This window comes from Rhea pennata, chromosome 1 (genome assembly GCF_028389875.1).
Source record: "Rhea pennata isolate bPtePen1 chromosome 1, bPtePen1.pri, whole genome shotgun sequence".
Classification (NCBI taxonomy): domain Eukaryota; kingdom Metazoa; phylum Chordata; class Aves; order Rheiformes; family Rheidae; genus Rhea; species Rhea pennata.
This window is the reverse complement of record NC_084663.1, coordinates 28,875,963-28,902,644: the sequence shown is the minus strand read 5'-3', so window position 1 is coordinate 28,902,644 and position 26,682 is coordinate 28,875,963. Positions and strand designations below refer to the sequence as shown.

General features: G+C 36.6%; 1 protein-coding gene across 1 annotated transcript in view; it reads left to right on the top strand.

Moving 5' to 3' along the window:
• Window positions 1-26,682, top strand: part of FOXP2 (forkhead box P2) — a 421,770-nt gene that overhangs the window by 52,038 nt on the left and 343,050 nt on the right. Inside the window, exon 2 of the mRNA XM_062583508.1 lies at window positions 9,284-9,424. The gene's annotated coding sequence lies outside the window, so the exon portion shown is untranslated. The remainder of the gene's footprint in view (window positions 1-9,283; window positions 9,425-26,682) is intronic.

Here is a 26,682-nt window from a genome sequence, read left to right as displayed (position 1 = left end):
ACCAGTAAGAAAAAAAAAGTCTCCCAGTTTATACTGATGGAAGTATGTATTGGGTCTATACATGTGTAATAAATTGTAGTATCTTTCCTTTTTATTTTGTACAATAATAAAGTATATCCAGAGAAAGTAAATTTGTGATTTTAACATCTTTTGACAAGCACATTAGACTGTAGAAAGAGCATCCAAGTTGGGGCTTGGGGCATATGGTGCTACCTTCTGCTAGCATAGCTCCAAAACAAGTCACTGTGTTCACCAAGGGGTCATGTTCAGATGCTCAGGTTCATTCCTTTGGTCTGAGGGAAAAAACGCAGTTCCTTTTCATCAGGAAAAAATTAGAACATAAAACAAAAACCTCACTTCCCTGCAATACATTATGTAGGGGACACTGAGATGTTCTGAAATGTTTTTCTTTCAGCCAGTTTTTTTTTCAAGGCATTCAAGAAAGACTTCAGAGAAGTTAAGCTAAACAAAAACTGTATTGGTTAATAATCCACAGGCTAAACAATGCTGTAGTGATGTTAATCCTCAAATTAAACTATGTAAAGATTTATAGCTGTATTTTATTCTGAAAAGAGACATCATGCTATTTTGAAAAAATACAGGTTTATTTCCTGATGTGATATAGTTGAAATATTTCAGAATTAGTACATTCAGGGTATTATTTAAATACTTGTTTCTCAAATAAATAACAACGCACAGAGACTTAGTTCTCACATCTTTCTAGGTTGTCTTATTTTATTTAAAGATTTATTTATAATAGATAATCCAAGTGTTGTATATCTTGGGAATTTAACATATGGATGGGGATGCGGGAGGAATTAGTTATACGAGATTTGTTGACCAGCCTTTAATTCAGATTGTCATTTTTAACACACGGCAGTGCAGATGGTAAAGTTTTGACTGTCCGTCAGAGCCCAAATACCTTAGGGACAGCTGTTGCTGATAAATCTTTTTTACATGCTTTAGGTCAAGAGTAGTCAAACCTGTTACAGCACCTGCTTTTACATATGCAAATCTGTTGTTTTGTCATTTCATTAAACAGGGAAAGGTAGTGGTCTCTTGTGGCTGTAAGTAAGTCTGGAACATAGCCTGTATGAAATGAAATCTAGCGAAAAGACAACCGTGATTTCAGTAGTATAGCCATGGGATGTTGCTTCTGTTTTGGGGCTTTGTTTCTGGAAGACTGCCTGTAATTTGGAAGGAGGGTAGAAAGACAAGTATATGTTTGGAGGCAAGAAGAAAAGGGAAGGTGTTTGCTGTCATTGACTGTAGGGTAGTTGTGAAGTTTGACATGCCCAGAAGCTAATGGATGCCATGTGGGGCTACCATACACTGCATACCTCAGTTTTCATCGTCTGGTAAGCCTGCAGCGTGATTTCCGGGCACTGGAGCATACAACATGTCTACTTCGGTTTGGAGCTGATTGATCCACAGTACGGTACATGCTTGTGGGATCTTCACTTGCTGTAGAACAACATAAATGATTGAAATGCTTTCTTAAGAAAGAGAAGTATCATTTGTTTATATACTTTAGTGCCTAGTAAAAATGACTGTCAAACAGTAACACACTGTGTAACAGTTGACAGTTTACTGGGTAATGTTACATACAGCTTGTGGAAACTTTGAAACTGTTTAGATTTGTTTAATGTTTTGGATATATATGCGGAGAACGGAAATCACGAGGAGGAAACTTCTTACTTCTTTTATTGCACTTTGCAAATGGGGTTGTGGCATGTAATAGAAGGATTATTTTTTAAGCAAACTGACAGAAGATTTTATCCTGCACTGCCATAGATTGCTGTGGGGGAGAAAGGGAAATAGTAAAATTGATGAACAAATGTTGCATGCTGTCATTTTAGATTATGTTGCTTCAACATGAAGCTGTTGCTAATTTTTTTAAAGATATGGTAAAATTTTGATATTGCAGAAAGTAACATAGCAGCACTGTTGATTGTGTTAATTATTCCATTCCCAGGCTAGTTTTTCAACATTATCTTAACCAAGCCACAAGCAAAAAAATGTATCTTAAAAGATTTTATAGAGAGAAAAAAAATACTGCCCTGACCTTTTAACCTTGTCAACTGTGTTTTCCCATTCTGACACTATGCATTATTTTTGCAAAGGTTGGAAGTTTAACTCTTCAAGGAACCAGATATCATTTTTATTGGGATATTAATTCTGGTAGGTGCTAATCTCATCAAGATTTGCAGACATTTTCCTTCATAGGCCATTCTGATTTGTAGCTTTTTCTTTTCACAGCAGTATTAAATACCAAACCTTCTCTGATATGGAAGTTCATTAGAGATATGTCTTTGATGGCAGCCCTTTCAGGGCTTCAGTTTCAAATACCTTGATGTAAAGCTTAAGAAGCCATTGTGTTGTAAGCCCTCCTTGATGTGTCTTATTTAGATCTGCATAGTAAATCAAGGAAAGTAAATAACAAGGCAGCAGATGGAAGCATGGAGATAAGGCCAGTGAACAATTGTATTTGTATTTTGTTATGATGTTGACAGGAGCTAAAATTCACTAATCTAGTTCAACTGATCTGCATTTCAAAGAAATCTCATTTAGCAGCAACTTGAAGGTTTGGAGGATAAAGTTCTTTTATTGCAGCTTTTATTGCATTCTTTGCTAATTTATCTGGTCAAGATTTAGCCTTGCTTACTTAAAGCGGCAAGCATGTTACAAGGAGTCTTAAATACTACGAAAGCATTAATGTCTAGACTATGAACCAAAGGTAATTACATATCCAGCAGTGAATAGGCTACATTTAGGAAATACTGTTGTCCAAATGGAATTGCAAGAGAAATGCAGATAAGGTATTTTTCCCTGTCTGTTTTCTCTGAGTGTTTTTTTCCCCTTTTTTATTTAATTTTGGGGAGGGGGGAATGAATACATAAATCTAAAATTATTAAATAAAATTAATAAAATGTTTTGGACTATAGATTCTGTCATAGTATACTTGACAATTCTGTTTACAAATGGATAGCTGATATTAAAGTTTCATTTAAAATGAGTCCTTCAATAACTATTAAAAGGTGGACAATAGTGTACTAGAGCGTGGACCATTATTGTTTAAATTTGTGCCCTAAATGATATAGATAATGCTTATGTAATTACATACTGTATATTAGATGAAGTACAGCCATCTCCTCTAGAAAAAAATATGCTAAATACATTTTAAAAATCAAGTATGATTGAAATGAAAGTGATGTAAAATGTGTGGTTGAAAGGAAGTGTGATGTAAAGTAGAATTTAGTGCAGCTGTATTTTTTAAAATACAATTTCTTGTATTTTTAGAAGGTATTTAATCTTAAGGGCAGCAGACTTAGCCTCTTACTTTGATTTAGTTTTCATTTTATAATACAATACTAATAATGGGCTATTTAGGCAGTTGATCCCAAGTGTATGCCTACCTATCTAAACATCCAGTAATAGGGTGAAGTATGCCAGATCACTTTTCAAAACTGATTTAAAGCTTCAGGTGTGTCCCTCTGCTCTAATAGTAGGATCCAGCCATGTAAACCAAAACAGGCAGCTGCTGCATTTCAGCGTTGCAGGCCCAGCTGCCCTTCCGCAGCCCGTCCTTGTCACAGGGGTGCTCTGGTGGAGCACGTGCTCCATGCTGTACCTCAGGGACTGCACTTCTGTCTGACCTGCAGTATGGACCCTTCTCTGTGGGCTGGGAAGGAATAGAGGGGACAGCAACTGGGGGTGGCAGTACTTGGAAGGCTTCAGCTATATTTGATACCCTTTGACTGCAGGAGTCTGTATACTAATTATAATTAGGTCACGGTCTGGTAAATGTTTCTTTGGTAGTAGGCAGCTTAAGCACCTTTGGATTTCTTCTGCTCATTGCTATAAGTCTGTAGATGTTTATACAATTCTTTGTGGATCTGCAAGGTGGACTCCTCCCAGGTTGACAATAACTTGTGTTTTGCCAGTTTACTTCCACTGTAGACTAGTTCCCTAGGGTGGTTGACCATGCAGCTCCAAGAACAATTGCATGGGCACGACTCGGCAGGCACAGTGCTGGGAAATAGGAGGTCGTGCTTAACCTTTTTTGAATAACTGCTATTTGTATTGCATATTTCGTTTTCTACATGCAGAGCATAAAGTGGTTTTGAGGATAACTGCAAGATTTCCAGAAAGAATGCAGGTGTTGCTGCTAGAATAGGTATTCCCCAGACTGCACCCCAAAATGCTCAGGGTGAGCTTGCGTTGCAGTGCAGCCCAACCTACATCATGACTGTTTGATCCCATGTTTATCCCTGGCCACAGATTCTCATTCTTTGGTTCCACTAGAAGTGATGTGCCTGCTTTGGCTTTGGCCAAAAATTGGTCACCTTTTTGGGTGGGACTGTTTTCAAATAATGTAGCTCCCTGACGCATTTTACCCTGTGGTTGCACAAATGTCCAAGTCAGCACAAGAAAGTATGGGAGAAGTCTAAAGCTAGAGCTGATGAGGAAGGAGGTTAGGCCTGCATCAGCCCTAGTTTAAATTGGCTTATGTTGCCAATGTAGCTGCATTCTGTCTGGAAGTCTTGCAGTTATCCCTCAAAACCACTTTATGCTCTGCATGTAGAAAATGAAATATGAAATACAAATAGCAGTTATTCAAAAAAGGTGACTTGCACTGCTTTGTGTAATAAATACATGCCAGCCAATATAGTGAAGACAATAAATAAATCAGACTCACTTAGAAAACTCCACAGTATATTTGAGTGTTTAATTGTGTCCCAGTCTGCCAAAGTTCAAAAAGCAAATTTTGAATTTGAAGATGACACAGGGAGATCATCTTGCTGACAACTCGCAGTTGCAATGAGGTGAGTCCACATGAGCATGTTCTTTCAGGCATTGAGGCTGTCGCATTTCATATTACAATTTAAATCATCCTCTGCTCCTCTCAGATGACTATATGATCCTGCTGTCTGTCCTGCACCAGTTCCCAGAGTTTAACAATACATAGTCTGTTTCTTGAACTTCATACCTGTGTACCTTTAGCTCCAGCCATGCTGATGGTCATTACATCCAGCCAAAACCCTTCCCACATCTGTGCATTGCCTGAGGTGACAAGGAGGAATCCTGGCTGTCTTTGAAGGCTTGCCTCTTGTGCCCCCGTCCCACCTGGCTCAAAGCAAATATTATGTTCTTCACATAGTGGTCAGAGGGGAGAGGATTTTCACCAAAAGAGAGAGTGGTAGGCGAGAGAAGAGAAGAAGAGAAGAAACGCATAAAGAAAATTTTCTGGAATTTCCCTCATCTTTTCCCTCCACAGATGACCTTTGCACATCCGCTGCTGTAGTGTAACAGTAATGTATGTAGGTAATCAGGTAATCGGGATCAAAACCATCTAGAGAGGGTGGTGTGTTAAAAAATAAAGCTTGAATTCCACCTGTAGTCTTGTCAGCACCAGGACTGATGGCAAGGTGGGACTTTGGAACATTCTCAAGGTGACGTTGCGTTTGTCGAATTGCGCTGAATTGCTTAGCTTTTGTTTTCTTTAAATCCTGCTGTGTAGTCCTATGCTGAACAGCAGTCTAATGCTGAAAGGAGGAGGGCAGACAGAACTGTAAAGAATTCCACCAGAGAAAACTCTTTTGGGGTTTGCTGAAGAAAAATAGTCCCAGACATACTTGCCACAAGATCTGCTACCTAAGATTACTACCTACTGTCTGTTTAGCCTCCACAAGCTTGAATGCCAAAATCATTTTTACCAGCTGTTGCATCCAGTTGTCCCAAAATCCATTCTTGGCAGATTAACTGTTAGCTGGTTAGCCCATGTTGTTTGTCACCTATTTCGTGTGTAGAATTTACTTTGGCATGATGAACAATTAAGCATTGAAAGGAGTTAATTAGATGTGAATCTTACCTTTATTTTCATACCAGTCTATCTCCTTAGGATTAAGCTTAAGATTCTGCTTCTGGTCAATATTTTAAAACTAAATTTTAAATGAATCTACAGGGCCTGTGAGAAATATTTCTTCAACTAAATCTCTATCCAAATGCAAAAGATGAAAAATTGGGTATACAAGTGATGAGATGTCTAGATTTTAAAATGTTTCAAATTTTAGTGTGTGTTTTAGATCATGCAAAAGATGTATATCAGCATAGAAGGGAAATTGCCATTATTTTAATGGCACTGATCTATGGCTTCTGCAAATAGATAGACCATTTTACCTGCTACAATACTTTAAGAGCCTTTTATTCTTTTTATTGTATAAGAGAAGGGAGATGATGTCAACTCTAGTTTTCTTTCAAGTAGTGTTTTTTTGATCACCCTTATGTTACAAATGAACAAAATAGCTTAATTCAGTTTAACAGCAAATCATTTAGGGAACTTTGCAATATAATGTCTTCAGTTCTTTAATCCTTTACATTCTGATTGATCTCGTTTTCTCCTTATGCCATTTCCAAATCAGAGTAATAGCAGAGATTAGATTTGAGGCACCTTGCCACAGATATTTGTTTATTTTCTTGCTCTGTGTTGAAACATCTTTCCTAATGGAGGTTTCAAGGTTTACTAGTAAATCATTTATTGTTTTGTGAGTTTTGTGGTTTCGTGAGATAAGATTTCTAGGTAGTTAGTATCCTGCAATACAGTTTTTACCTGTTGTGGTGTGTAGAGTCTACTTCTCTAAATATTAAAATTTTGTGAGAAGGTTGACTTTGTCCGTATAGGAATTCTATGACACTCAGTTCTTGTTTGGCACTGCTTGCAGTTATTTATAGTTAGTATTACAGTGGTAATACAGGATCTCAGGCAGAACTTAGATTGTTTTTGTGCTCGATGATTTATAATCTTATCCTAAAGATTTTAATTTCTAAATAGGTAAGTTGAACAAGTGGTAGAAGGGAGAACTTGCCTAATATTTTGGTGTAAGTCAGTAGTAAATGGGTCTTTGATCCCGGCTATGTGATCTATGCTGTCCAGTGAAGTTTGTTTCCTCTTTAGTTTAGCTACTTGAGCTGCAGAGCAAACCTAATGGCAAACAGAGTAACAGCCTCTTCTCATCTGCAAATTGTAGAAGTGATGAGGGAGAATAGCTAGAACACCATATGTACTTCCATCCAATATATCAAGCGGACCAAAAAAAAAAAAGTATCTGTATTCCAAGTTCCTCATTGCTGGATTTAGAACGAATGATAATAAATATGTCTATATATAGATACAGAAGAAACTTTTTGATGTGTGTGTGAAATGTTAGGGTACTAATTCATGCATTTTGGTAGCATGCTCTTGTCTGAGCAAAGTTATTTTTGTCTTCTTCTTCTTTTTTTTTCTTCTTTTTTTTTACTTAGTAAGGGTTTTTTCATATAATGTTCCAGTACATAAGTCTGAATATATGCTTAGTTCACAAGCCCAAAGATCTGTTTCCCAATGCATAGTGCCATTTATGTTTGCTATCAGCAAGATAATAGAAAGGACTGGGAATAGTCCTTTGGCATGTCTGGTAGATATGGATAGAATTAATTAACATAGTTTTTCTCATAAAAATGACATGCCATTCTGTGACAGCATAAAGTCTTTGTTCCTGATGTCAGTTATTCAGTTTTCACTGGTTCAGAAGGCATCCCTGAAGGAATTTTAATTGATCTGCACTTAACCAAAATACAGCAAAAACACTGCTGTATCCTAGACATAAAAGGAAAAGAGGAGATACTGGAATACAAAGTATATGATTTTTAATGTTTGCTTTGAGGGGAAACTTGGGACATAGACATGCTGACCAGCATTTATTTAAGTTTTGAACTGTGTGGAAACACATGAGTGAAGTTGCAGACTCTACACATGAAACTAGTAAACAACTTTAGAAGCAGAGCTTTGCTTTTTAACCTCAGCTACTTTGAAACTGTGGACTGGGGAGATGAAGGTTACAAAACACTGCTTTGCAGTAAAATTTTACTTCTTTATTTGATTGTTTTCTGTGATGCTACTAGTTTGGAAAAGTCAATTTTCAGGGAATATTTTGGAAAAGCCAAGTTTGTTAAGCATGTAGTAAAATGCAGAGAACCGTGGGAATTTACTTTGCAGTTCAGAAGAATCTAGCCTGTACTAAAATGCAAGACTACACTCCCTGTGTACCTGATGCTATAGTGTTGTATGCCTTGTGTAGTGAATATTGTAGAATGAATATAAGAATTTGTTCAATTAGCACCATCATCAATGAATTCAGAAGGAGACAAGACTGGCCATACTGCTTCCAAACAGTGGTTGAACTAGGCACTATGCTGTCTTTATGAATGGCTTTCTTCCAAAACAACACCCACTGCTCTCCTCTTGAACTCATAAAAACCCACTGTATCTACAGCATCAGTGGGAAGGAGAGCACAAGTTGATGACCCATTTTGTGGAGCCCACTCTCCTGCTTTTTTTTTTTCAGACCTGTTTTTTATTAGACAGTTCTTGAGTTCAAAGAGACAAGGAACATCTGATCTCTATTCAACCTTTCTATCGTATTCAGGCTTTTGTAGTCTTTTATCATATCTTCGTTCAGTTGTCTCTTTTCTAGCCTGGATAGTCATGGCGTGTTGAATTGTTCTCTTATGGAAGCCATTCTAAGCCTTTGGTTATGTATGTTTTCCTTCTCTGAAGCTTTTCTAGTTCTGTTGTGTTGTTCTTTTGAGAGAAGGGTACCTGAACTGAGCAGGAGTGTGCAAGATGGGGGTTAGCTCAGTGGTAAATGGTGTTTTGTGTTTTGTTCCTTACTTCTTTGTGAATTATTTCTAACATTGGATTTTCTGTTTTAACTGTGACTGAACGGTGAGTTAAGTTTTCATGGGACTATCTGTCAAAACCCCAATATTTACTCTCAGAATAGTAAGATGTAGTGCAATAGAGAACTGTGTTGTATAATGGAGAATTAAAATTAGAATATTTATTAGTAATGGGTAACAAAGTTTCCAGTGAACCTGTGCTCATCAAAATTTTGATTACATGCATGAACCCTGACAAAAATATTCAAAATTTCTTAGTGTTGCGAAATAAATCATTGATAATAGGAAATTTTATTTTAATTTGTACACTTTGGCTTTTCAGACTAGTTTAATCTTGTTATGAATCACAGGTGTAGAGCAGATGACTGCTTTAGATGCTTGATATTAAGAAAGAAAGATGTAAAGGATGTGGGATTTCTTGCAAGGTATGCAATGCATGTATGCAAAACCATAGTCTTCTAAATGTATTAAGTGTGTTTTAAAGAAGTGATTGTATAATACCTTGCTCTAAAACACAGAAAGAAAGGCTTGTACTAACTACTTTCTTTTCCTTTCTTTCCCTTAGGTAATTTTAAGTGAAAATTAAGGACCTTCTGTCCTCTCCTGCTATAAAAGTGAAAGACACTTGTGGAAGGAAGACCAGTTTGAGCAAGAGGGCAGTTCCTTCCTGCAACACAAGAAGGTGACTAGGTGACTCCAAGGAAATGTAAGTGATTTATAATGAAGCTGTGATTGTGACTATTTCTTCTATGGACTTACATACTCTGTAGGAGGAATATATACTACATGCTTGAATTATAGTGCTTATAAGTATAAAATACATTTTATGAAAACATTTATAGAGCGTACAGAAAATACGAACTGCCTGCGCTCCTGTGCTTGCCTAATGGTAAGGTATACTACAATTTCTTTCCTATACAGCAAAAAAATCTTTTTTTAAGGAAAATGAAGTGCTGAAAAGAATCATAAACATGTTTTTTTACCATTTTGTATGCATCTACATCTGTGTTAATTTAGATATGTAGGAACTGGTTATCTAAATCTTACGTGAGTTATTCTGGATTCTGCTTATGCTCAGGAGAAAGGTAGGCATCTCCAGAGGCTGACTCATTCCACCTTAAAATTAATGCCTGAGGAATTTGATACTACTCTTTGGATAGCTCATGTCTCTCCATTGATAGCTTAGCTTTAGACTCAGTGTTCAGTGAACACTTCCAACTGATTCTCCCGTTTAAGAGGTTCCAGCTTTTTTCCCCTCTCCCCTTTCTGCCCTTCTCCCTCAGTGTGCGTAGCTGTTTGTGTCGATATGTGACAAATATGTTTAGAGAATGCATCTGGCTAAAAACAGCCATTTGTTTGTATGGTTTTGTTTTCAACTGGACTTACCCCAGCCTTCTGCTGCCAAAGTGCCTCAGGTGGTACACAGGGTAATGGGGACGAGAATTAGCAGCTAAATGTGGCATGGCAAGATAGGCTGTAGGCAGCAGTGCTGGTTTCTGCAGCCTGAAGTGCTTGGTGAGGTATAGTCTAAGGTGTCTAACTTGCAGATGTTTTCAGTGCCCTGTCATTTATAAGAATTAAAAAGAAAAAAAATGAGTGATCCACCTTAATTATAATTTAGTAAGGAACTATTGCTTTTTTGTGTGTTTCACACTGTGGTGAATGCAGGGATTTTTACTTGCTTTGTAAATTAGAATTCAGATCTCCAAATCCAGGAAATAGTCACAAATACATAGTAAGCAAATAGGTGCCTTATAATGATTTATAGTAAAGACATGACACTATATAATCCATAGCTATTTATGAATCTTAAAAACACTAACTTGATTTTGTATAGCATTGAATATGATCTGTGGATTGGTGATACATGACTAATAATTGGATTAATTTAGACACAGAGTCTTCTCCTCTTCAGAATAGTAAAATACAGAGTAATGTTTCATTCTGATATTAAATACCTGATGGGAGGAGTAAAGAAGACGGAGCCAAACTCTTCTCAGTGGAAGAGGAGCAATTAGCACAAACTGAAATACAGGTAGTTGTGCTTAAACTTAAGAAAAAAACTTGTTTACTGTGATGGTGGAACAGGTTGCCCAAAGAGGCAGTAGAGTCTCCATCCTTGGAAAAATTCAGAACCCGACTGGACATGGCCCTGAGCAACCTACTCTGGTTGAACTTGCTCTGAGCAGGAGGGCTGCACTAGAGAATCTCCAGAGATGCCTTCCAGCCTCAGCTACTCTGTGATTCTGTGAATATTTATAGAAAAGCAAAATTGCACAAGATTCTTCTATTTTATATTGTGATATTTTAAGATTTCTTATTTTGATTTTTTTTCTTGGCTATATTTAGCTATTGAGTTTGGGCTTTTACTCAAGTTTTAGCAAAAGTTGAGAAACGGCAGAAGTTGAGAGCTTTCTAAAATGTGTAAATCATATTAAAGACTTGTGGAGATAACTAAGATAAACATTGAATTCTTCGAAAATATTTACAGGTGTGAATTAGCACCACAATTAGAAGGACATGAACAAACACGGCCTTGAATTTTAGGGATAATGAGTATCTTTTTGATATGGTCCATTAAAAGGAAGATATATTTTTAATAATATTTGAGTTTTAAAATGACAAAAGCAGAGAAAAAGTCATGGAGGAGAGATTCATTAATTCACAATAGAACCAGATATTTTCCTGAAGCCTGGTCAGAGGGCAGTCAGATGGCAATGAGATCTGTAAAGCAGCTTACCACTTTGTATTGCAAAATCTGTTTGCAGGTGCATGTGGCTAGTCTGGGACAGACCATAATCCTAAGTGGATGCCTATGGAAACATACCAAAGCTGAGTAGATGTATTGTGATACTTTCCAGTATGTTCTTTTGTCTTCTAGGATTTTTTTATTTGGTGGCTTCCTTGTGTTTTGAAATAATTGAGAAAAAGGAATTAGCTCTTTAAAATTCAGCTTTGTTAAATTTCGCCTTTGATTAGCTTGGCAGAAATTTTCTGTCCATAGCTGTACTATGGGCTGAATCTCTTTTTAAAAGCTTCTGGGAAATTGTTTTAATTTCTGAGCATAGAAAATAGATTGTCGGTTCTAAAAAAAAGTCTCAGAATCCTTTACTTTTTTTTGAGCAAGGACTTGAAAGAGAGAAGCTTTAATGGGTTATAAGACGTGCCTTTTGCCATGCTGCTGACTGTCTATGCTTACTGCACTGAGTTATAAGCTTTGGAAAATATCTGCTTACTCATATTCAGAAGAAGCATATGAGTTTGTCAGCATATTCTCAAAATATTCTCTGTATATTCTTAAGCTCCCCGAAATAACTGAGTGTGTCCTGACTTGGAGATCAAACACTGTGCTAAATTTTAAATGTGCAGATCCTCTGTTATCTTCAGAAATACTCATGTTCTTTGAATTTTCTGGAGCAATGGATTTTGATTCTGTGCTTGTTGAGAATTCCAATTTTCTACATCTTCTGCTTATTTTTCCAGTGCACTCTTTGAGTATGATGTCAAGGGGGGGATTAATATGCCCTGAATTCAGCCATCTAAAAGGTTAGATGTTGTAAGTCGAGGCCAGCTGCTATAGACTTCTCCAGTCAGTGAATAGAGATGGACGCCTCCAGAAGGAAGACTCAAATAGGCTTTCTTTGGGATGTCTTCAGATGTGATGAATCGTCCTTTGGAGATGCCTTTTTCTTGTCACTGACAATAGAAGGAGAAGGAATAGAAGGTGACCAGCACAAATTTAGACATCCAACTTTTCTATTAAATGTTAAGGCAGATAAACTCTATCTCAAGTGTTAGAATGTGAGACTTAAGACACAGGAATGTTACCACTGTCAGTGGGACAAAAATGTCCTGCTTACAAATGGGTAAACAAAATTATGATGATGAATTTAAGCTTATTAAAATGACATTTTCCATATTGCTTAGACATTGTATGTAACCATTAGGAAAATGTTTTTCAAATGTCATAACTGTGAAACAAACATAACTAGATAAATTTTTTAATATATTTTGTCTCTAGGATGAGAAGCACATTTTAATTTTATTTGATTACTTAATATATTAATGAGATAATAAAACAAAAATGAAGTTGTATCATGAGATTTTAACATTTAGTTTAATACTGCTCACAATAAAAGAGAGTCACAAAAATCTGGTGTTAATATAGATGTGCTAATTTTTAAAGGCAAGTGAATAGATGACTTCAATTTGAAAATAAAGATTGCTCTGATATCAGTAAATAATATTTATATTCTCGTAAATGTGGTTGTGATTGAGTAGTATTTTCCATTTGTATTGAAATATTTCTCTTGTAATTTAAAGTGCTGTCTATATTTTGACTCTGTCACATAACATATGATGATAACACACCACTTTCATCAGCTTTTAGTTTTTATGAATCAGGGCTATATGTTAAGTGAATGTTCATGCAATAGAATCGTTGAATGAGTCTAAAAGGCATATGAAGGAATGTATACTGTTCTGCATTTGTGTTTTAGTTAAGATATAGGCATATAGCAAAGAAATACTGGCATAACTTACATGTCTTTTTTAACCAATTTACATGTATTTCAATGATTATCACGGACAGCTAGACTTAGCTGATTATTCATATGAGCTTTTAACATTTCTGTTCTTAAATTATGAAAAGTAATAAAATATGCATTAAATATGGCCGTAGTCCATACACACATCCTATTGTGGCAGAACACAGTATTGCTCATTGTAAGCAGTGTTATGGTACCTCCTCTTACGGTTGATTGATGAGTGTCATTGAAGTGGGTTACATTTTTCTTTCATTTCCATTTAATGTTTTGAATATTCTTTTTTGTTTCCTTGGCTTGGTTTCTGTCTTTTCTTTATTATTTATAATTTGGTACATTTAGCAAGTAATCACATAGTAGCAAGAGAATATATGCCAATGAAAAACCACAAAGAATTTGTGATTCCTGGAATTTTTATTCAACTTGAAAAAATTATTATTTTATTAAAAGAATTGTTGCTGTATCTTTTTCAGAGCAAAATGGCCTAAAGAAAGTACTCAGAGAAGGGAAGTAAGCTCATATTAATAACTTTTAGCCAAGTATTTTCTTTAATTCATAAACAATGTTCCCCAGTGTTTGGATCTCAATATTAGTAAACTATATGCTGTAAACATGATCAAAATATTTCCCATGGAAATACTTTCAGTACTGCTGACCAAGATTCTCACTGATAAATAAGCAGAAATTTCCTGAAGCTGACAAGCTGGCCTTTCTGGAGTGTACAGGTTCCATAGGCTTGATTTTTTTCACAATTGGCTGGCTTTGTTTGAGTTGGATTTACAATTCCCTATCCTTCTGCTACTTCAAGAATGTTTAGTTTTGAATGGAATTTTACACATTATCACAAAAATCCACCAAAACTACTCCACTTCTGAACAAATGTAAAGGGCAGTTCAGCCAAGGTACCACTAAGCAGAGTATGTATCAGTAGTGAAAAATTGTGTGTATTTGTATTGAACTCTTAAGTTTTATTTTGTGATTGATGTTTTGTCCTGACCTGGTTACAGAGTTCAAACTGAGTAGATTTTAAATGCTGAGAACATCTGGCTCCAGCGAATGAGTCTGAGTATGGAAACCTGAAGAGTATACCTTCAAGAGGCTTAATGACTGCAACAAAATTGTCAGAACAAGTGTTACCCAGCACAGACATCTAAATCAGCAGTTGTTTTTTTATAATAAAAAAATCCCATATGGGAGTCAGTCGCATTCTATATAGGTAATGAATAAAGTCTCTGTAGGTCAACTCAGGGCAACCTGAAGTTTCAAATAGGCAAAAAGGGAAAGATGTTTTGCTTGTTGCTGGCAGTTTTAGAAAGTGTAATGATAAATTGGTACTGAGAATGTTTTTAAAAAACTACATGTATATTCCCTATTCACAGAATCAGAAAATGGCTGAGATTGGAGGCATCTCTGGAGATTGTCTAGTGCAGCCCTCCTGCTCAGAGCAGGTTCAACCAGAGCAGGTTGCTCAGGGCCATGTCCAGTCGGGTTCTGAATTTTTCCAAGGATGGAGACTCTACTGCCTCTTTGGGCAACCTGTTCCACCATCACAGTAAACAAGTTTTTTTCTTAAGTTTAAGCACAACTACCTGTATTTCAGTTTGTGCTAATTGCTCCTCTTCCTGTCATGGTACCACTGAGAAGAGTCTGGCTCTGTTTTCTTTACTTCTCCCCATCAGGTATTTGTACACTCTGATAACATCCCCTTGAGTCTTCTCTTCTCCAAGTTAAACAGTCCCAGCTCTCTTTGCCTCTCCTCATATGAGAGATACTCCAGTCCCTTAATCATCTTTGAGGCTCATTACTGGACTCACTTCAGTATGTCCATGTCACTCTCGTCCTGGGGAGTCCAGTACTCCAGCTGTGGCCACCTTATTGCTGAGGAGAGGGAAAGGATCCCTGCTCTTCACCTGCTGGCAACACTCTTACTGATGCCATTAAGGAAGCCACTGGCCTTCTTGGCTGCAAGGGCACATTACTAGCCTGTGTTCAACTTGGTGTCCACCAGGACCACCAGATCCTTTTCTGCCAAGCAACTCTGTACCTCATTGGCCCCTGGCCTGTACTTCTGCATGGGATTATTCTTGCCCAGGTGCAGGATTTGGCATTTCTCTTTGTTGAATTTTTTGATATACTTGTTTGCCCATTTCCAGCCTGTCAAGGTCTGTCTGATTGGCAGCACCACCATCAGGTATGTCAACCACTCTTCCCATGTTTGTATCATGTGCAAGCTTACTGAGGATGCTCTCTGTCCCATAATCTATGTCATTAATGAAGATATTAAACAGTACTGGACTCCTGGGGAACACCACTAGTGATGGCCTCCAGCTTGACTTTGTGTTGCTGGTCACAGTCGTCTGAGCTCAGCAGTTCAGCCAGCTTTCAGTCCACCTTGCAGACCACTTTTGTAGCCTGCGTTTCATCTGTTTGTCCATGAGAATGTTATGAGACAGTGTCAAAAGCCTTGCTAAAGTTGCGATAAACAACATCCACTGCTATGCTGTTATCTACTGGGCCAGTCATCTCATCCTAGAATACTATCAGGTTGATTGAGCACAATTTCCCCTTTGGAAATATGTGCTGATTACTGCCAATCATCTTGTCCCTAATTTGTTTGGAAATGGTTTCCAGAATTAGTTGCTCCATTATCTTGTCTAAAGATGTAAGTCAGGCAAGAGATGAAGGAAAAGTTCTTACCAGTTTGTTTTCCCTTCTTCAGCATATGTAAGTCTTTCTTCTGTGGTGTTTTTTGGATGATCAAATTCGGAATTACTTGGTTGAGAGCACTGATTAATTGGAGCTTATGCCCATTCTGTCAATTTTGTTCATTTTCTACTTTGAGAGAGATGGAGTCATATTAGTTTAATGTGAAGTATCTTTCCTTTGATACAGGGGAGTGAGAGGTAGTGGATGAATTGAACAAGTATGCCAGCTTAACATACACCTTCTAAAAAATGAATGGAATGGCCTTTCACTGAAGTGATGATTTTATAGACTCTGCATGTGTCCTACTGCATGCCATTGCACTTCCCTGGCATGAGCCATCCAGGAGTTGGAAATGGTATGAAACATGCATTTATAATGGAAAACAATATTCTTCATGTTAGAATATTTCTACAATATGTTGGTTACAATGCTTTTGTAGCTATTTCAAGGAGCTTCAGTCATACACATAATTATCAATACTCTTGCCATGGAGATTTTAAGGCACAGAGATGTGAATTGACTTAATACAGCCAAATAGTAAGGCTAGCCTAAGCAGCCCAACCTAGCTCCTGTCAAAACTATTGGAAATTGTCCCACTCATTTCAGTTGGATCAGATTTCTGGGTCTGTTTGAATTCTAAGTTACTCTAAAGTTACTTAAATTAATTCAGTCCCTTAGCCATGCAAAGGACATGTCCAGTCCTTGATTGTGCTCCATAATGAAGATGTTATTTTTGTCGTCTTAGTATAAAAAGAGTTAATTCTGATATTTGTAATGAATACTGTTACTTGCTGTTACACAGTTTGAAGTGCTGTATAATTATGTGGACAATAACACCATGCAAACACACTGCATTGGTAACTTGGCCATTTAGAACAACTATTTCATGTAATTTGTGATACACTGATACATGTATATGTTAGAAGAACTGTTGTGTTTGTGTGTGTTAAACTCAATGATAAGATACACAGTAAACACAGTAGTAGTTACAAAGTATGAGAGCAAAACCCATCTGTGGTGCCTATGTATTTTGTTGACAACATCACTAATGGAAACCAAAGCTAACTGAATAGTTATTCCACAGTGCAATTGTAGGGCTTCTTAAACATTTCTATTAAAAAAAGATATTTTGGAGAGACAACTGTAAAAGAGGCTTTTTAAGGCCTTCTCTTTTGAGTAGTTGCTAAGGGCCACCCGTTTGCCACTCCTTCCTTCAACTGAAGGGGTTATCAGTAATATCTTCAAAATATTTTTTAATATTGCTGCTATTCTAGACTTCATACTTTATGGTAGTGAAATATAAAATTACTTCTCTTCTTTATCTGTAACAACAAATGAAAATATGTAGGTTCTCAGCTGACACAATTTTGGCTAAAATCTTATTTTTAAATAGAAACCAAGTATGGGTTATGCTAATAGAACGTCACTTGTAATTTAAACTGGAGCTGTTAACATTCAATAATGGAGCCATACGTCAAGAAGTTTTCTGCAAAAACAGAAAAATACTAATTCTTCATCCTCAGATCTGCAAATCCAGACTGATGGGATTTCAGCCCTTCATCTTTTAGTGACAGGCAGTAGCATAAGTGGAATAAAACTAAAATGTGATCCCCTTCCTCTCCACCTCCTTCCCCTAATTTTACTCTGACAGAGAATGCAACACAGTTTTAGCTAATATCTTTGCTCAGGGGAAAAAAACTGGTCTATCATCATGTCTTTTAGGGAGAAAGATCTCTTCAGTGGAGCAGTTAAATGGTATTTTGATTCTCAGGGTGCATCTTATACCTGTATTTTTTGCAGGATATGATAAGTGATTTCTGAGACATTCATTGAGAGCAGAATCAAGGTCATCAACCTTTTCCCAAGAGGTCATTATCTCTCAGTTCTCTTTCTGATGAAAATGTTGAACATAATGGGAGATAAACTCCAGGTGAACTATCTGAAATTGTGCAATCTTACATGAGGAATCCCAGATCATATGTTACCAAAAGACATATTTCTATTTTTTCAACTTTTTGAAAGGCATACTGCAAAAAATCAGTGACTCTAATCAGATTTTTTCTGTATGATTTTTAATTGATTTTGCAATAATTTACTGCATGCATGTTGAAGTTTATCATACAAATCCCTCAGCATGCATACATTACTGTTAAGTCCTCTAAAATTCATGATGAAAATGAAGCCTTTGGGTATTTTGAAGATGATACCTACTGTGTCTTTGGAGAAATTTGGTTTGAAGCCCTACAGCTAAATTCCTCAGCTCTTCAGTTGTCTGCAAGTCAGTCACACCTAATGCTGAAGAGGAGTTGGCTTGTGAAGCTAAGTCCCTAAATACGACTGAAAATACCCAGTTATCTGACAAGGTGAAAAAGACAATTTTGCCAAAGCCAAAGAAATCTGTACTCATTGCCATACAAAACAAAACAGTCACGTGGTTTTATCATCTTAGTATTAATAGGCATGGGTACACCTACGACAGTATTTTAGTTCAAATCAAAACTGTACTTCAGAAGTGATAGCATAAACTAGGTCCCTTTTGAACCTTTCCTTTGATGAAACCAAACCAAGTGATGTACTCCAAAACCACACTGAATGCGTGCAGTAGTACAAAATGTGCTGAAATGCCTGTAGGATGGACATGTAAAGTGCTGAGCTCCAACTGTTCCGCTATCCAAGGCCATGTCTTGTCAGACTTCACAGTTTCCTAATGAAGGAAAATCCTTTTCTTAGTTAAATAAGACCATGCTTCTGGGGATCCTTTTCATAAAAAGATAGGTCTGTAAAAATCTTGAAGCTAATTGTGAATAATGCAGCATTACCACTTTTAGCTGAAATGGTGGATTAGACTGTGTAAATCTGGAGGTCTATTACTGAAGTAAATGTTTATACTCATATGTACATATATAACCAGTAGGCTATTTTTATTTTGCATTTTTAAAACTGTACTGAAGCAGGAGTCATTTTTTTTCTAATCTCTTTCTATTAAAACTGCAGCTTAAAGGGTGATGTTTTGGATTTTGATTTCACTTACTCTCTTCATATTTTTAAGGGAAACAAATATTTTTAAGTGATAGATGAGATGGTCTGTTGGAGAGGGTCCTTTTCAATTCCACTTTCTATGTTTGTGTGACAGATGATGCAATGGTTAGCTTCCTGCATGTTCAGCAATAGTTTTTTAAAAGAAGAAGGTAATCCCCAAACCTCAAAATTGAGCAGCTTTTCTTCCTTATCTTATGTCATCGTATATGTTATTGTACACTGTGATATATATTTTTTTCATTCTGAATTTAGTTAAGAGTATTGCTGATGATAGCAGCAACTATTGATCAGGTAGTTGCATTAAGCAGACCATTTGTTGTAGTATGTACTACTCTCCAAAGTGCTTGTAGATGAAATATTTAATACTTCTTAAAGTATAAATGCTTTATACTTAAATGCTCATTTTTAAAATAGAATCTCATTGCTTTGTGTCCAGGTTTCTAATCTTATTGCACACATTTCTGGTGTTTTGCTGTCCCAGATTTTGTTAGTAAATGAGATTTCTATATGCTGATACCTGTAGTTCTTCATTGAGCCCTTAACAGTAGTTAATAAACTCCTGCTTATCAAAGTCCTTTCTTTCAGTCCATCAGCCAATATTTTGTTTACATGATGCTACTTATACCTCCCAGTATGGCGCTGCATTCATGACTTACCATTGCCATAGTCTTCTAATGAAGTAGATAATTATTTCAGTAGAATATTGCGGAATAGTATGGTGATACTTCCAATGTGCCGTAGATAACATGCCAAATACTATATTTAGGAATTACTCAAAAGTCAGTGTTTCTAATCCACTGTAGTTTGATGTTTTATAATTTCAAATCTTACAGATTATTGCATTATGTATAAATTGTGATAATGACTCGGCTGAAAAGTTAAAAGTGAAATTGAGAATGGTTGGATGCATGGAAATAGGCAGTTTGTAAGTATATGTAAAAGAGATCATATGGAAAGGACAAGAAGGAGATTCAGTAGCAATTTATGGAGAACAGTTTAATGATATGTGTGTAGCACAGCTGCACAACTAGCTGCATTAGTTATGAAATGCCCGTTAACTCTCAGTGGTATTAAACCAACCTCTATATAGTGAGGTAATCAAATGTTTGAACACTGAGTGTTTTGGGGAGAGGGCAGAGATGCAAAGAAACAAAGAAAAATGAGCTTCATAATATTTTGCATAGTATTGTACTTACTCAAAAAACTCACGATAAACACGGACTCTATGAAACTCTTAAGCCATTGCCATATAGCTCTAGAAGCACTCCCAAATATTTTAGAAAATGGTAATTTTTTCATACTGAGCTGTATATTTCAAATTTTGCATTCAGTGATGGATACAGCACTTTTACTGACATGTAGCTTGTAACTCATGTAAAAATAATTTAAAAAATATTAATTGCAGAAGTACATATTCATTAGTTTTAGTTGTTATGTGAAAGTTTGGCAAACACGCAAGTTTTGAAAGGTGCCCTGAAGATGGAGGGCCATGGATTTACTTACTTCCTAATGAGAAGCAGTGTAACTCTGACCTATTTTTTACCCCCTATCAGATGCATTTCAAAATTAGAAGAAAGTAGTTGTAATTCTTCTCAAATGCCCAAGCACATCCATAACACTAATGTTTCACTTAATGCTTTACTCACTCTCGAAAAAAAAAAATGAAAATTTTACTGTGTTTGTTTATCCACCATGAACAAATAAGATAGGTGCTCTTTAGTGTAACTAATTCCACAGTTTGCAACTCTGTTTGTAGAGAGGAGGGCAAATAATTCTAGTGCTTGGTTAAAGTATTCTTTAGGATGGAAACAGGACAATTTTCTTTCTAGGCTATAGGAAATGTATAGAAAACAGAATCCAGGAAATTCTGGAAAGAGAAGGTCCTTTTGACTCTCAAAATTTTGTGTATAAGATCACTTTACTTTGACAGATTTTTCTGCCCACTTCAAGTGGAAGTGAACTTGAGTTTATGGAGAAAAGAAAGAGAGTCACCACAAAGTGATTAGAAAGATAAATCTGACTAGAAAGTGAATGGGCAATACTGAAAGCAAGAGGTGCATATTAAGAACGCTAGAAGTGTTATGGGCATGTTTGATTTTTATAGTGGTATGTCTGTAAGCACTTAATCCTGAAACTTGAAGTTCTGAATAGATGTTTTCTTACATACACGTCATCTGACCTCTTCTTTAGTGTGGCTTGTATACTGAATCTACTTTCAATATTTAATGTTGAATTTTCACTCAGTTTGCCCCTGTTTTTGCAGATGTCAAATTTTATTTCTCGATTGCTGCCGTAAGTTGATGATGAAATATTATGAATTTGCTTGCTCCGTCATCAGATATTACTTAAAGGTATGAACAAGGTTCTGTCAAGACTGTGGTGGCTGTTCTGTGTTTCCCTTTCTTCACTTTCCATGAGGCTAAATTGTTGACCACTTCCACCACCAAGGGAATCCTTTCCATTGCGTACATTGACTAGCCCATTGTGGCAGAGTTCTCAGGGTCTTTTCAATGCGTAGTCTTCCATCAAATGAAAGTGTTGTGTCAAGAGAAGTGTGTGAATAGTACTCAAAATAGCTACCTGATCTGTGGACAAAACCAGGCAAAATTGTGCCTGAAGAAACAAAAATATTTCTGAAAATTAGACCCTGAATGTTGGTTTAAAGGTTGTGTCCTTTGGAAGGATTTGAAGCAGTTTAGGTGCTTATGTTGCTCTAGGGACTTTGAGTAATGTGAGGTTTTAAGGCAGGCTAAGTATTCCAGGAAGTTTAAGAGCTTATGGCATCGTAAATATTTAAGATGATTTAAAAGGTTATGTCCTCTTTAGTATTTGAGTTGGATTAAGTGCTTATATTGCCTTAAGGACTTTTTCATTTTTTGCCCTAAAAGGAACCTAGGAAGTTAAATGCGAAAAAACTATTGATGCAATGTTTAGGCTGCATTTGAGAAATGCAAAATTCCAGTTTTCAATAGCAAGAATAACTTGGCCATACTACATAGGCCTGCAAGGTGGACAGCGCAATGGAGATGTCTAGGACATGGCTGGGAATTAATACAGAAGCAGGAATTTTTAATACCTTGGTAGCCAATGACTTGAGAAATGGTTCTTTTCTTCATTTTTAAGTAATTTTTCTCATGTGAAGAGCAATTTATTTGTGTCCAGCCGCTATTCAGTATAAATGCATCTTTTACATTTACCCAGTACTTGTTAATCCTTCCTGTTCTGTCCCACTAGGTGAGCGAGCTGTACTCATTATTATAATACTTATATTTTTATTCTTGAAAATGAATTTAAAAAGCATGGCACCCTATTTAGAAACTATATGCGTTAAGAAAGCTCCATCACAAACTGAAAATGTTTAATAAAGCGGTCAATGTGTTCTATATGATCTAATAAAAGTGATCGACTAGATGATAAGGTTAGAATCAGGTCTCAGAAAGGTAGGGGAACAATTTCATTTAAAAAGATAAAGACAATCTTTAATTTAGTACTCAGTGAAATAGGAAGCTGTTCAGTTTCATTTTGTAGTTTTGCTAATACTTTACCTCAAATAGTATATATCTAGATCTCAATAACTTCTTTCTTTAAGATCTAACCAGTTTAGGTATTTATTCTTGTCTTCTGAGATGCCTAATTTTTTACGAAAGTATATTTGTATAACATTTTTCTGAAGTTTCTATACTTCCATAATTGTAGGAATACTCCTAAAAAATTTATTTTCTATTTTGTTATGAACCAAATGCATACACTTTGTAGCACATAAAGAGCAAAATAGCTACTGTTTGTTTTCTTCTTCAGTGTCTCAGATTGCTAGTCATAAAATTATAGAATCATAGAATTGGTAAGGTTGGAAGGGGTCTCTGGAGATCATCTAGTCCAACCTCCCTGCTCAGCAGGGTCACCTAGAGCATGTTAGACAGGGTTGCATCCAGGCGGGCCTTGAAGATCTCCAGACAAGGAGACTCTACAACCTCTCTGGGCAACCTGTGCCAGTGCTCCGTTACTCTCACAGGGAAGAAATTCCCCCTCACAGTCAGGCGGAACTTCCTGTGCTTCAGTTTCTGCCCATTGCTTCTTGTCCTGTCACATGGGACAACTGAAAACAGTTTGTCCCCATCCCCTTGACACCCTCCCTTCAGGTACTTGTAGACATTGATAAGATCCCCCCTCAGTCTTCTCTTCCCCAGGCTGAAGAGGCCCAGCTCTCACAGCCGTTCCTCATAGGGCAGATGCTCCAGCCCTCTGATCATCTTTGTAGCCCTATGCTGGACTCTCTCCAGTAGCTCCATGAGTTACAAGTTCATCAACCCAAACTCCCACTTTTCTCATTGGCCTCTAATACTAGTTGTTTAGTTAAAATAGTATAACTGTAATAGCTATATTTATTAAGGTATTTCAGGCTGCTTTTGAGAGCAGGACTCGTTGATAGCCATCTGGGCATGGTAGCCTGCTGTGGGCCCACAGAAAAGGCCTTAAGTTATCTCTGAGATGATCTTACTGCAGCCGGATTGCACCCCCAGCCATGGTGACTGACTTACTCAAACTTACTTGTGCCACATGCAATCTGTGAATCTGTATGCCCCTCTGTAGCAACCCCTGTGCTGTTCTTGCTGTCTAGACATAAACTCAGCTTATGCTCGTGAGACAGACGAATGGCAAGTACAAGAGGAGTTGAGGCTGAGGGTTGCCTAGAGACTTCTTGACTACACAGGCAGTGTACACACAGTAGTCACTACTGTGTGTAGGAGCAATTAGGTGTCTTCCAGATGACCATGCGCACCCAGAAAGTTCACTGTTAATCTCCTAGCACTGAAATAGCCTGTTAGTTATGTGATGTTACAGTAGTATTCTAATTACTTGGGTAGTGCTGTCTCACCAGTTTTGGCCAAGAATCATTAATCATGTGGTAGTACAGTGCACTCAATAAGTGAGGGGATCAGCACTAAATATCTGACATCTTCAAGTCTGTGGCCCTCTCTGAAGAGCCATCCCTGTCTTTACAGCAGCAGGACACTGCTTTCAGTCCTGCAGTATACTTGCCCATGCTATGGAATTGGGTCAGTGAGTTAGCTCTGCGTTTGTAGCACCCATGCTGTCTCTCAGGGACTGCAAGGCCATCTGTCATCTGTCCTGTTCCTGGATGGTTGCTGTTCACATCATCTCAGACAACTCTGGAAAAACATTGGGCCAGGACCTTGACCCAGGACCATTGTTTCTTCTGGAAGACTCAAAGCTGTTATATTCATTTTGCCTAGTGGCAAGAAATTCCAAATCTTATATCTTAATATGGAAAGCTAGATCTTTAAGAGGTCACTTGTTCCCTGCCTTTGTCTCACAAGCCCAGATATTGACCAACACCTATTTCATTGTTGACCAAGACTCTTCTAATTGTTCCTTAAGACTTCTGATAGTAGATATTCCACTTGTCCTATTTAAATCAGTGGTAAAATTCCCATTAATTTAAGTAAATTCCCATTAATTAATTTATTCGAGGTGAAGGATAGGGAGCTTTGAAAATTTCACTCCATAGTCGTAAGATAATGTTGGTTGTATGTTATAGTAAACAATTATATTTGAATAAGCAATTGACTGTGTTGTATGTTACTCAGTGTAGAGTTATGAAAAAAACAGATGGAGAAACAGTTGAGAAAAAAAATGAGATAACTACTTCAAAGCATAGGTCTAAGGGTAGTACACTTATTGATTGAGCTGTTGATGTGAACTGTTGATGCCATATGATCAAATTATTATTTGTTTAAAACAGGATTTGGTGTAATCGTGAGCTCAGCTGCTTCAGAACTGACTCACTCATGATTCTTAATTCTTCAAAACATCTTATTAAGAGTACATATTTTTATGTGTACATATCTTTCATTAAACATAATTTCTGTTTACTTTTCATTTGAACTTTATCAGATTCTCTTATCTGATAAATACAGTATCTTCCTCTTCCTACACATTTAGACAGGTGACAAATATGTTTCTACTATTTCAAAAATGCTGTTATGCAGATAGAAATTCATTGTTAGATATACAGAGATTCTTTTCTTGATTTAAAATAGTTTCAAGTATAGTAAATAATGATAATAGTGAAGAAAAGTAACTAGTTTTAATTTAGTCTTTAAGTAATAGGACAAAATGAAAAGCTTTGCTTTGTCCTTCGGAATTACGTCCTATTTTTTTCTTCCAGTAACATAATTTTCCAAGATTATTTTGAGTTAGAACTCTATCCTCCATGTGGTTTACAGCCATGTTTCTCTGCCATTCTCTCCCAAAGTTAGTATCGTCTGAGAAGCTGAAAAGCACAGTTCCTGTATGGCTGTCCAGTGGCCCACCCATGTTATTAATGAAAACACCAAAGCACTAGACCAAAGTGGACCCCTGTTGAGCCACATTCATAATATCCTTCTTCTATTACTAGTCTCTGCATAAAATTTCTGAATACATTTTGTACTTGCTGTAAAATAGTTTGATATAGTCCATGTGACTTTAGCTTCTCTTTATGAGAGTCTCCTGTTAAGACCTTGTCAGGACTCATTGCAGTCAAAATATTTGCCACCTACTGCTTTTTTTTTATTATTTTTTCAATTCACAAACTATTTTCCTGATGAAGGAGAAATTTTATTGGCTTGCCAAGTTTTGCTCATGACAAACTTAGAGTTGGCACATATTTATTTCCTTGTAGTTAAAAAAAAGATATTGGCCTTGTTTGTCTCAAGCATTTTTCAAGATTTGAAAATAATTGGACAAGTCTGTCATTCCTTAATCTCTTCTTCTCTTTTTTTTAAGATAGCACTGGATTTTTCCTTTCTCATTATTCTGGAACTTCACTGAAAATTGTGAAAAGCTCCTAATAGTTCTTAGATCATTTCAATGAATTCTCTTAGCATGCCTTACACTGCAGTTTATACTTTTACCTATTGCATGCAGGCCATGCAGCTGTTTGTGAGACTACAGGATAGGGACCTTAGACACTGAGCTGATTTGTCTGAAAAATAACCTTTCATTAGTAAAGATTATTTTTAACTCTCATAATTTCTATGATTTAGTTTTAGTATTAGCCTTACAAATAAGTCTTTGTGTTTTCTGCAAATGATCCGATCAATTTTTTTATCTTTCATTACTATTAAGATGTATTAAGAATACTTTGTTGCTACTGATTCTTCAGAAGATAATACTTCATTTTCTATTTTTGCTCTCTGACTTTATCCTTCTGTCCATTTGTTCCTTTTTCTGTCAGTCATGCTTGTATACATAGGTCCAAACTCTATTTGAGTTGAAGGTTCTTGAGGAGTTTGTGACTTAGCCTTTTTCCACATTGGCATAGTTTGTCCCCAGTGCCTTAAATATTGTTCCTTTATGGATCTACCAACTCTACTGAGCTCTTTTTTTCTTCAAAGTTACCTCCTATAAGCCCTTGGCCACCAATACATTAATCAAAATTCTTTTCTGTAATCTCCATTGACTTTATTCTCTCCTATTTTCCCTCCTCTCTTCCTTAGAAATGGAAGTTCTTTTATGTTATGGTTACTTTCACTCAAGTTGCCTTCATTTACTTTCACATTTTCAGTAAGTTCTCACATGGCTGAAGTAAAATCTGAAAGTGTTTTCTGTAATTGTTTTTCTCTGTTTCTGTACTCAAAATTAGTCACCAGCACATTGCTGGATAGTCTAT